Below are 9,571 nucleotides of genomic sequence, written 5' to 3'. Positions count from 1 at the left end.
GTCATCCATGGAAATCCGAGACTATGTCCGGAAAAACTATCGAATAGACTTGACCGGTGATGATGTGGAGGTCCTGCACGATAAACTGTACCGCTTAAACCATCCTGTATATGATCCGCAGGGTGTCCGAGATGCGCTGTGCCCATTTGGACCCATGGTTGTGTCTGTGGTGATGGGAGTTTGAATGCTCTTTTACTTCCGTCCGTCTGCGTGGTGTGCAAGCAAAGTATGGTGATGTAATTCAGGCAGATTCAAACTAGCACCAATGCTACCACACGCAGTTGTAGGTGGTTGGTGGGTCTCTTCTTCCGTAAAATCCCCTCCTCAACGCGGTACAGTAGTGGTAACTAGCATGCGTCTTTTCCGCAGGCTGGGCGAACGGGGCTCTGTCGTTTTCATTCCGTTGCCTTGCGCTAATTCTTTTCCCATTTACTTTCCAGACACAACTGTGGAACACATTTTTAACGATTTTGTTATCTGCTTGCAATCAGTCATAATAAAATTATGTTTTCCTAAATTTGGTTTCATATTTTCGGACAGCGCAAGCGTTACGGCAACCAGGGTATCCAGGCCTTGAGTTGAAGACCAACTTGCGTAGGTGAGAAAAGGGGGCGTAATTTTCCGGTTTCGTCTATAGACTTAGGGTGGTCCCGAAACATTTTAGGGCAACATAGGGTCGCCTCTAACAGCATACGTCTAGCATTGTGTACAATAGCCTGGCAGCCTAACTGTGCCTGAAACACGTATTGCACTTCATGGGTGTTTCATTTCACGGTGTTACTAGTTACGTAATCGAGAGAAATATTATTCACTCCGAAGACTCTATGACAGGGGCGCACCGTAAACTTAATACCTCGCCTGTTTTTACATAGTATGTAGAATCGCCAACGAAAACGGAAGAAATAATTTCCAGCCACAACTGAGTTTCAAGGTTCAAAACCCACAAGGGTGACAAGTTGCTGTTGCTTTAGGCGTAGCTGATGAGTGTCGTCAACGTTCGCATTAGAAGGTTATGGCAATAGTGGTATTCCAAGCTCAGCGTACACTGCTCACTAAATACGTCTACAACTGCTTACGCTATTCTGTGTGCTCAGATGATTGGTAAACACTTATTCATGCCACAGCGATACTTTACGTTAAGGGATGAACGATCGGAAATAGAAAATATGAGACATCTCAGTAAACACGCCGCCGGTGGCACCACCAGTGGGCATCGATGCCCAAAGGTGGCAAATAGGAGTGGCCTGTTACGCTTGCCACCGTTGGTGCCAGAGCTGTAGCTCTAGCTCAACTACAGATGCTATCGTTGATCCGTTGGCTCCGAACGATGCATCGATGGTTCTGTCATTATAAACCAAAGTTAGGGCTGTCCATAAACACACCGAGTCTTTCCCCTAGGGCAGTCAATGAATATATCGGGTGCCTTAGCTATCGAACACAATACCAATGATACATGGCCTTCAAGGCATTCATTGAGAGGAACATAGGCAATAGCACGTAGGCTGTTCCTTTCACTCAAACGAATAATGGTTTAATAACTTGTGAACGATGCCGATTGCAAACGGTCAATACACCAGGGTCAGCTGCTAAATCCATGCTGTTCTGACTAATTACATTTTGGTACCGCCAGTAATCCCAAATACCATCTTCCTTTAGAGATATAGATAACTTTAGGAACATTATGTTAGATAACACTTTTTGCAACCGAGCTATCCTAAACTAGCGGTACTCGATTACTCTTTGCGTTCATTAGATTAGCAAATCTGTCAACGATGTAATTTTTTAAAAGATACAACCGTACCATATCTTTCTTCTTCGTTTGAGAGGGTCAATCATAAGCCGCAAATCCGCCATGTTGTCATTTCAGAATGTTCCCGCCATCTAGATTTCACCCAATCAGAATGGGGATGACGCCGCAAGTCGCGTGATCGCCGTCAATCATAGCGGCCAGCTGAACGAACTTAACCGACGCACACGACTCACATGCGGCTATGGCTACGCGATGCCTAAGGAACTAGCGCACCCACAAATCTGTAACGGAGAAAAGGCTCAAAATGGACGTCAACGAATGTTGAGATATATTGGTCATTTTGAAGTTTATATATGTCCTTCTGGGAGGTGCATTTTCTTCTTCGTGAAGAGTGTTCACTTGGCCGTTGAGGTCCTGAAATGAGAGGAAGATATAATTCAGGTTATCGAAATATCACCATAAGGCGGGCGGCCGACAAACAGGTAGAGATACTTACCCCAAAATTCACTGCAGCGACTATGCCGTCGTAGATGCCTGTTCACATAATGCCATCCTCAGCGGTTATTTCGCATGCCTGTTGGCTGCACCTCTCAAGAAATACGAGACTAACATGAGATGCATAGGAAAATACGCTCGCCTTACTAGCTTCTCCGGATTCCACGGCTTTCCGTTGGTCTTGGAGGATGCCTGCTACATTTGTAGTACACCCATTCGTAACGCAAAATAGCGTTGGTGCTTCGATTACTGGATGAACGCACAAATACCACAAATTAATTCTTCACTTATTCATTTAAAGTCTTCTCAAATGCCGTGAACGATGAAAACGACACACCCACAAACTTCTCAATGAAAGCCACTTCCGAAGCCATAGCACACGAAGTTCAAAGCCGAATGTACGCCAGTAATTTCCAAAAGAGATCGATTAAAACAAACCGCAAAAAATGATTGCAGATAAGCGGGATTTTTGGACTGAGCATATATGCAAAGAAGTACGGCATTTTGACGTTAAATCTTTTATTTCACCTGCAGGGGTTTTGAAGAAAAATGCATTGTGCGTCGAGGCGTCAGTCAACCGAATGTTACCTTTTTGGCAACATATCTACGCGCCAATAAGTGGCTCCAAAACGGGATGAAGATGTGTTCCCTCCGCATATGAATCATTCAGTCCACCAAAATTAATCCTTTGATTCGCGAGAAGTTTGACTGCTGTGTGTGTACTGCTCAGAAAGCAATGTGCCAAGGAATCCTTGTTCTTCTAAAAGAACCCAGACCTAGATGCGGTGACTACAGAATCTGTGACATTGATGTGAATTCACCCTCACTGAATTTCAGCCTCGTTATCAGCAGAACACCTCTACACTTTTATCACTGACAACGAAATCCCTAGAGTTGCAGCAATGTTTAACCAGAGCATTTTAAGGAATCGGCAGTTTTACACAACGCAAACATGTTATTTCAGGTCAAATTAGGAGCTTGTACACATATTGACAGATATTTTTCTTGGGCATATTCTAGTAGATATCTATCCATGTATGGAGGCAAAATTTTTTGGATTATTGGTATTTTACAGGAATATACAAGCAATGTGGATATGATAGCATAAATCCCACAAAGAGTTTTGAGTAAATTAATAACCGGATGAACAAGAATTGACCGGTCTTCTCTGCATCCTTTGAAGCAGCGAAGAAAAGCAGGCTTGCTTTACATGTACACAGTGTCTCATAATAGACGCAAAAGTTAATATTCATGTTTAAAACTTTCTCACTAATTTAAACATGTATTATTCTTATGTCAACATACAAACATTATGGAGGTTTATTATAAATTAACTAACATTCAAAAAATTTCGGAAAAAATGTCCTTTTCTTCCAAATCAAATTAGAGGCGGTATGAGATGTGAGACACAGCATGTTTAACTTCTTCAAGCGTCACTCGTGCAAACTCCTCTTCAATCTTTGCTCTTAACTCTACCAAATTCTTTGGTCCAATTTCATGATATACGCGAGCCTTGATCATTCTCCAAAACCAATAACCCAGAAGTGTGAGATCGGCTGACCTTGCGGGCCAGAAGTTTGGAAATCCATGAGCCGTGACTTTCATCAGAAACTTGCTCTCGGAGGTAAGTTCGCACTTGATTTGAGTAGTAGGGTGGAGCGCCATCTTGTTGAAAGTCGGTCGGTGACTTCTTGTGCTGCTTGAGTTGCGGGATAACATGCGTCTGCAGCATATGGAAGTAACTGTCACCGGAAACCTTAGAGTCATAGAAGAAGGGACGCAGGGGACACTTTGAGGAGAATCCCATCAGCGCACAGAGATGAAGGGAATAAAGATCACGGGTAAGGTACTCGTGAAGAGCTTTACGGTACCATGTCACGCAATTGTGCTTGTATATTATGCCATCCACAGAAAAGTTTGCTTCATCGCTCCATTTCTAAATTGTCCAGCAGTCAGTTGCTCCTCTCCTTCTCCCGTGATGTTTTGTAATTAAGTGAAATGATATATGTAGAGAGAAAGGTGGCGTCTCATAATATGACACACGGTGGCGCGGGAAATATCCATCAACTGAGACACCTGAGCTATTGACAAAGATGCCATGGTGCTATAGGGCTGAAGTTGCTCGGCGACATTCTGTACAATGGGCGCCCTTTCAGGCCTTCCATCATTCAGAGACTCCCTCTGTTTGTCATAAAAATCCAAAACAGATCCGGTTGATTCAAATTTTGCAACCAAGCGTGTAGTGGTCGACACGGTGAAGGGATCTTTGATGAGACCATGTTTGGTTTTGTAAACACGAAATGCAGCGGTGGCGCTTTCACCAAAATAATAATACGGTTTCACAACTTCGAAGTGCGTACATGTACACAAAACCTTCTTTATGTGGCTACTGATAATAAAAAACTCGGCTGTTTTTTGTCAAGTAACTTCGTTTATTTAGCCAATTAAAATTTGCGTTTTTTATGAGACACCCTGTATTTTGTCACTAAATGTCCAGTCGACATTCTTGCTGCGCCGCAAGTCAGACTGAACTAGAGTACTTTTAAAGTCAGCGATTATAACGAAAATCTTGTTTGTATTTTGTCTGAGAGAGCCCAACAGTCATCTAGCACTTGCAAACCACTATTTTTCATGCTCATTATCATCTTCCCTCTCCCTATCAATATCGGTCATAATACAGTACCAAACGTTTGTTCTACTGAAAAACATTCGTAATCGCCCGCTTCTTAGGCCCAGCGTGACCTTGGCACTTTGGCTGAGTAACCGTCGTTGTGACTGCCGGTTGGCTAAATTGGGCTGCTACTAACTATAAACGTAAACAAAAAAAGGCTACAAGCACAGGACTATTCTATTCACAACTGTTGATTAATGTTGCGAAAACCTGAGATTCGGAATGCCAAGAAGGTAGAACTCTCTCTTCCTGGTGTGATGGTTCAACGGGTACGGAACTACGGAAATTTTCATCACAAATTTGAATCAAGATTAACTTGGGTTATTCTCCTTGTGACTTTGTATCTGACTTACATTAGCAGTCTGTTCTTTTCACTGGAGACTCCATGGGACCGTTAACCACTACAGATATATACGCGTGCTCTCCTACATAATTTATTGCCGTCCATGGCTACTCGCAATAAGAGTAAGGGGTATCATACAGCATGATGACGATAAAAGATATCTTTCCTAGGCGGCAGTTTAAGGCGCCTCCAGCTATTGCCATAGCTATTAAGCGAAAACCGCAGGCTGCGAGTGGTGGCGCTTTGTCCGGCAACCCAAGTTAACTTGAGAGGTACCACATCAAATATTTCTACCGCGCAGGTCACACACGAACGTGACTGCAATTTCAGTGAACCTCACGTTAACAGGCAGACGGTGTCTGATGTTCACGGGCTTCGAAACGTGCCAGCTAACTTTAACCAAGAGTCGGGGGAAGGATCCATGCTCGGATACCGGTCTGATTGGTTGCAAGATATACTGGAGCCACTGAGTTTTCGTTTGGCTCCAGGGTATAGTTCAGATTGATGCGTCACTTTCAGTGAATCAATGATTATTTACCAATATCAGTCAATCTTAGGTGCACGGTAGATCTCAATAATTGAAGCCACCTTGCCTTTTTTTGAAGAAAAATCAACCGCGTAAATTCACATTATTTTTACCACGTTAATTTTTTAACTCTTGGTTGGGTGCTGAAAGTTGATAGTATTAATTTCGCGAAATGAACGAACAATACGGTTTGTCAGCATTAAGCAATCAGTGTCTTCTCGTTGTGTGCTTAAATGATAATCTTCTTATATTCAACTACTTTTTATCTTGCACAAGCGGTATTAGTCTGGTTTTCTCTTGTTTATTATTCTGGAGCAGTTCACGTTTGTATTTTCTTTAGATTTCCTTAAGCCACGCATAGCCATGATTCACGTCTCAGTATTCATGTCACCGACACGATAACGTCAGTTTTCACGGATTCCAACACATGGTTGATACTTTCGCCCAAGCTTTTCCGGCTGAGAAAGCTCGTTTTCGGCGCTCAGAGGCTTCCGTTCACCTAAAAGGAACGAGCGAAAATGTTGAAGCACAGCTGTTTAAGTTCTCACCGTGGAGCAGCTAGTCCACCAGGGCGGGGACTCCCAGAAAGGCTCCCTAATGTGCACTGAACCGGGTTTAGGATGCTTTGCGAACGAATGTCGGGGAGAGGTGCCAAACACCCGAACTTGGGAGCATTGATTCCCGGCAAAAATATGCGCGCTAGTCATGTATTAGTTGCGACGACGTCGAAAAAGGGTTAAACCAACCTTGTTCATGCAGGCATAGATAAATGTCAGTTATTTTTGGAGGCACAAATTCTCCAAAAGGAGGAGACCAGGTTCCGTGAGCTGGTTTGATAATCAAAGGATTTTAGGCTGGCAAACAGCCTGCTAGAAACCAGTTGGAAACATCCAACAGGAGTCATGTCATTTTGCCTAGATGGTAGACAACTAAGCTAGCATTTTCAAGAAGCATTCTGACACGTCTCGTAGATTATCTAAAAGCCAATGCAACTAATACGGTGGAAGTTGCAACAAATCACCCACATTACGATTTTTCATGATTTGACCTAATTTCACTCAGAATTTTCCAACTACCGAAAAAGCCTGAACTTGGCGTATACTTTCTCTCCACATATCATGAAACCAGAGTCGATGGAACAGCAAGACGTGTTGGACCCGATCGAACACTATTTAGAAGTCGAAGAACGTAGCTTTTTGCCTTGGGCTAAACTGTCCATAAATACGAGCATGCTCGTCGGGCAAGGACGGTTTGGGTGGAATCCATGTTGCGCTTGAGTACCCAAAAAATTTAACACGGCCCGCTCCAGAATGCCTTCTGCCGTCTTGCGCTCTATTCGGCTGACAGTGACTCACCGGAGCTGCTGGGCGACAGGCGGCCACCTCTTTGTGCATAGACGTAACGGTGACTTCCGTCCAACTAAGCGAAATTTGCCTTCGTCCAATCGACTTGCGAAACACCGGGGAGAAATGCTCCATCAGTGTAAGCAACGTATCCTTTCGGATCCGCGAATGAACCGCATTTGACCCCAGTGCGCTGAAAGGTTTGTCTTGTGCAATAGTAGACGAACATCTTTCTCCGCAAGGCTTAAGTTGGTTGGCAGCCGTCTGCAGTTACGCCTTGACAAGATATCCTGTAGATTCATCTTCCTTTGAGTCAGTGGTTTTTCTCCAAAGCACCAATTATTCATACTTCCATTTTATGAAACAATCATACAACATCCCCCGTGATAAACGCTATCCCTTGTATATTGTGCCTTAATAAATTCTCAGTAACGTCTTTTTCACCTTCACAGGTTTGTTGACCCATATATTTCTCTCAGTTTTCAAATACATTCTGTCATGTATGAGCGTTTTGACCGAGACTTATGACGTGCGGTATGTAGGACTACGATTACATCGCTATATATTGTCCCTTCTTGTAGTCCAACCCGACCGTTTCGATGACTTCAGTTATGGCACTGGGCCCGGAGCAAATATTCCATGTATGATATACAAAAGGTAATTCAACAGGTGTATACAGAAGTCAGGACGCATGGTATTGTACGCGGTGAACGTAATACCTGTGAAGCTAGCTTGCTCTATCCACCATACTCCGCTGTCGGCTCGCACGCTCAATTTCACTTGGATTCGCACCGGGTTATGTTAGGCAGCGGCTAAGATATTTCTCCGAGATGTAGGCGGTGCCACTGTTTGGTCTGATATACAGTGATTAGGTGCGGTTGACTGGCGAAATTCCCAGCACTATGAAGAAAGGTGGCGATCTTGTCCCAGTATGGGTCCACATCTGACGGTGGAGCATTTGGAGGATACCCTGGATGATGCTTCTAGTGAATTCTTCTAACAACCGGATCTACCAGTTCAGAAGTTGCCAAGCGATTTGCATACGCCTTACGCGGCCCCGTGAAACATATGGAAGAGTGACCCAGGACGAGCGCGTGATCAGAGTACACGAGTGTGTTCCAAAACGACGGGCAGTCAGCTATTGATCCGCACCATCGGTAAATGATGGCAACGTAGTAAATTTGGGTCTGTGACTACTCTATCGTTGGGAACACCGTGTGGAAAGACGACTTCGGCTATTTTGAAGGTTAGTGCTGCATAAAAATAACCTGGGATCAGCACACAGCTGAAGCAACTGTTCCCCGTTCTCTGTACTTGCCGAGTCTAATCCCTGTCGACCTTCTAACTGAGTCTCAGATACACTAGGCCTAAGGGTCAGGAAGCCCAAGTCACGAAGAGACTGAACCTTACCGTGGTGTGACGGTTTGCGCATCTCAGCGATCCCTTGAGCTATATTGCAGAGTGTCCCATTGACACCCACAGAATCTCTCGTACCAGGTGGGTCAATCGATAGGGGTTTGACGAACACCGTCTCCTGACTAGGAAGGTTCCTAATGTTCAACACAAGAACCGTGGCGAAGCCAAAGTAGGATAGACGAGGAGGAAGCTTTCAGCCAGACGGCGCGAACAACCACCCGATCAAGTGTCGATTTGTATGTTCCCTATAAATTAGGATACAACCCTGTTGTTACCATTATTACTATTATTATTCAACGCAACGAACGATTACCACGCCCTATCTTGGACGAAGAATGGAAATCGCATGGATTCTCCACAACACAGTCCATATGCTGGATTAGGCAGAAATAAAACGCATGTACGTTGATGGGTGCCTCCTGCTTAAAAAAGAAATCCACAAACAGACACAGTGATAGCTACACCGCATTAGAACGCTACAAGGAAAATGGGCTTTGAGTAACCAAGGTCTTAAACGGTTCACGGAGCCATGAAGAAGAAGACTGAGGAAATAGTGCCTACTGAAACATTCATACAATCCAAAGATGACAAAATGATTCAGGAGGGTGAACAAAAATTAAGTTAAACCAAAAGGCAGCTCAAGAAGGTGAAGTCACAAGAAGTGTAATCGCCATCTCGTCAAGTAGCGGATAACACATTCCGTAGATTTAGGACGCTGGTTTGTGCCTGAACGCAATCGTGACAGTGACCGTTCAGTTAGTTTGCGTAAAAATACTCAGCTTAACAGCGCGAGGGAGCATAAAATCTACTTGGGACGAAACACAATACCGTGTGCGTATGAGGGACACTGTGTGAGTGATACGATTACATGTGGGAAATCCTGAATGAGGACGCATGCGCCTACAGCGGGTCTACTAAATGGTGAATGCTACAGCCTGGGAGGAGTAACCGTTGAATCCAGTGAACCCTGGCGGGTAACGGATTCACAATTCAAAGTATCGGTAGGATAGATGGTGGTTATACATCA

Source organism: Opisthorchis viverrini (genome assembly GCF_000715545.1).
Source record: "Opisthorchis viverrini unplaced genomic scaffold opera_v5_22, whole genome shotgun sequence".
NCBI classification, from domain to species: domain Eukaryota; kingdom Metazoa; phylum Platyhelminthes; class Trematoda; order Opisthorchiida; family Opisthorchiidae; genus Opisthorchis; species Opisthorchis viverrini.
Note: the sequence above shows the minus strand (reverse complement) of the source record.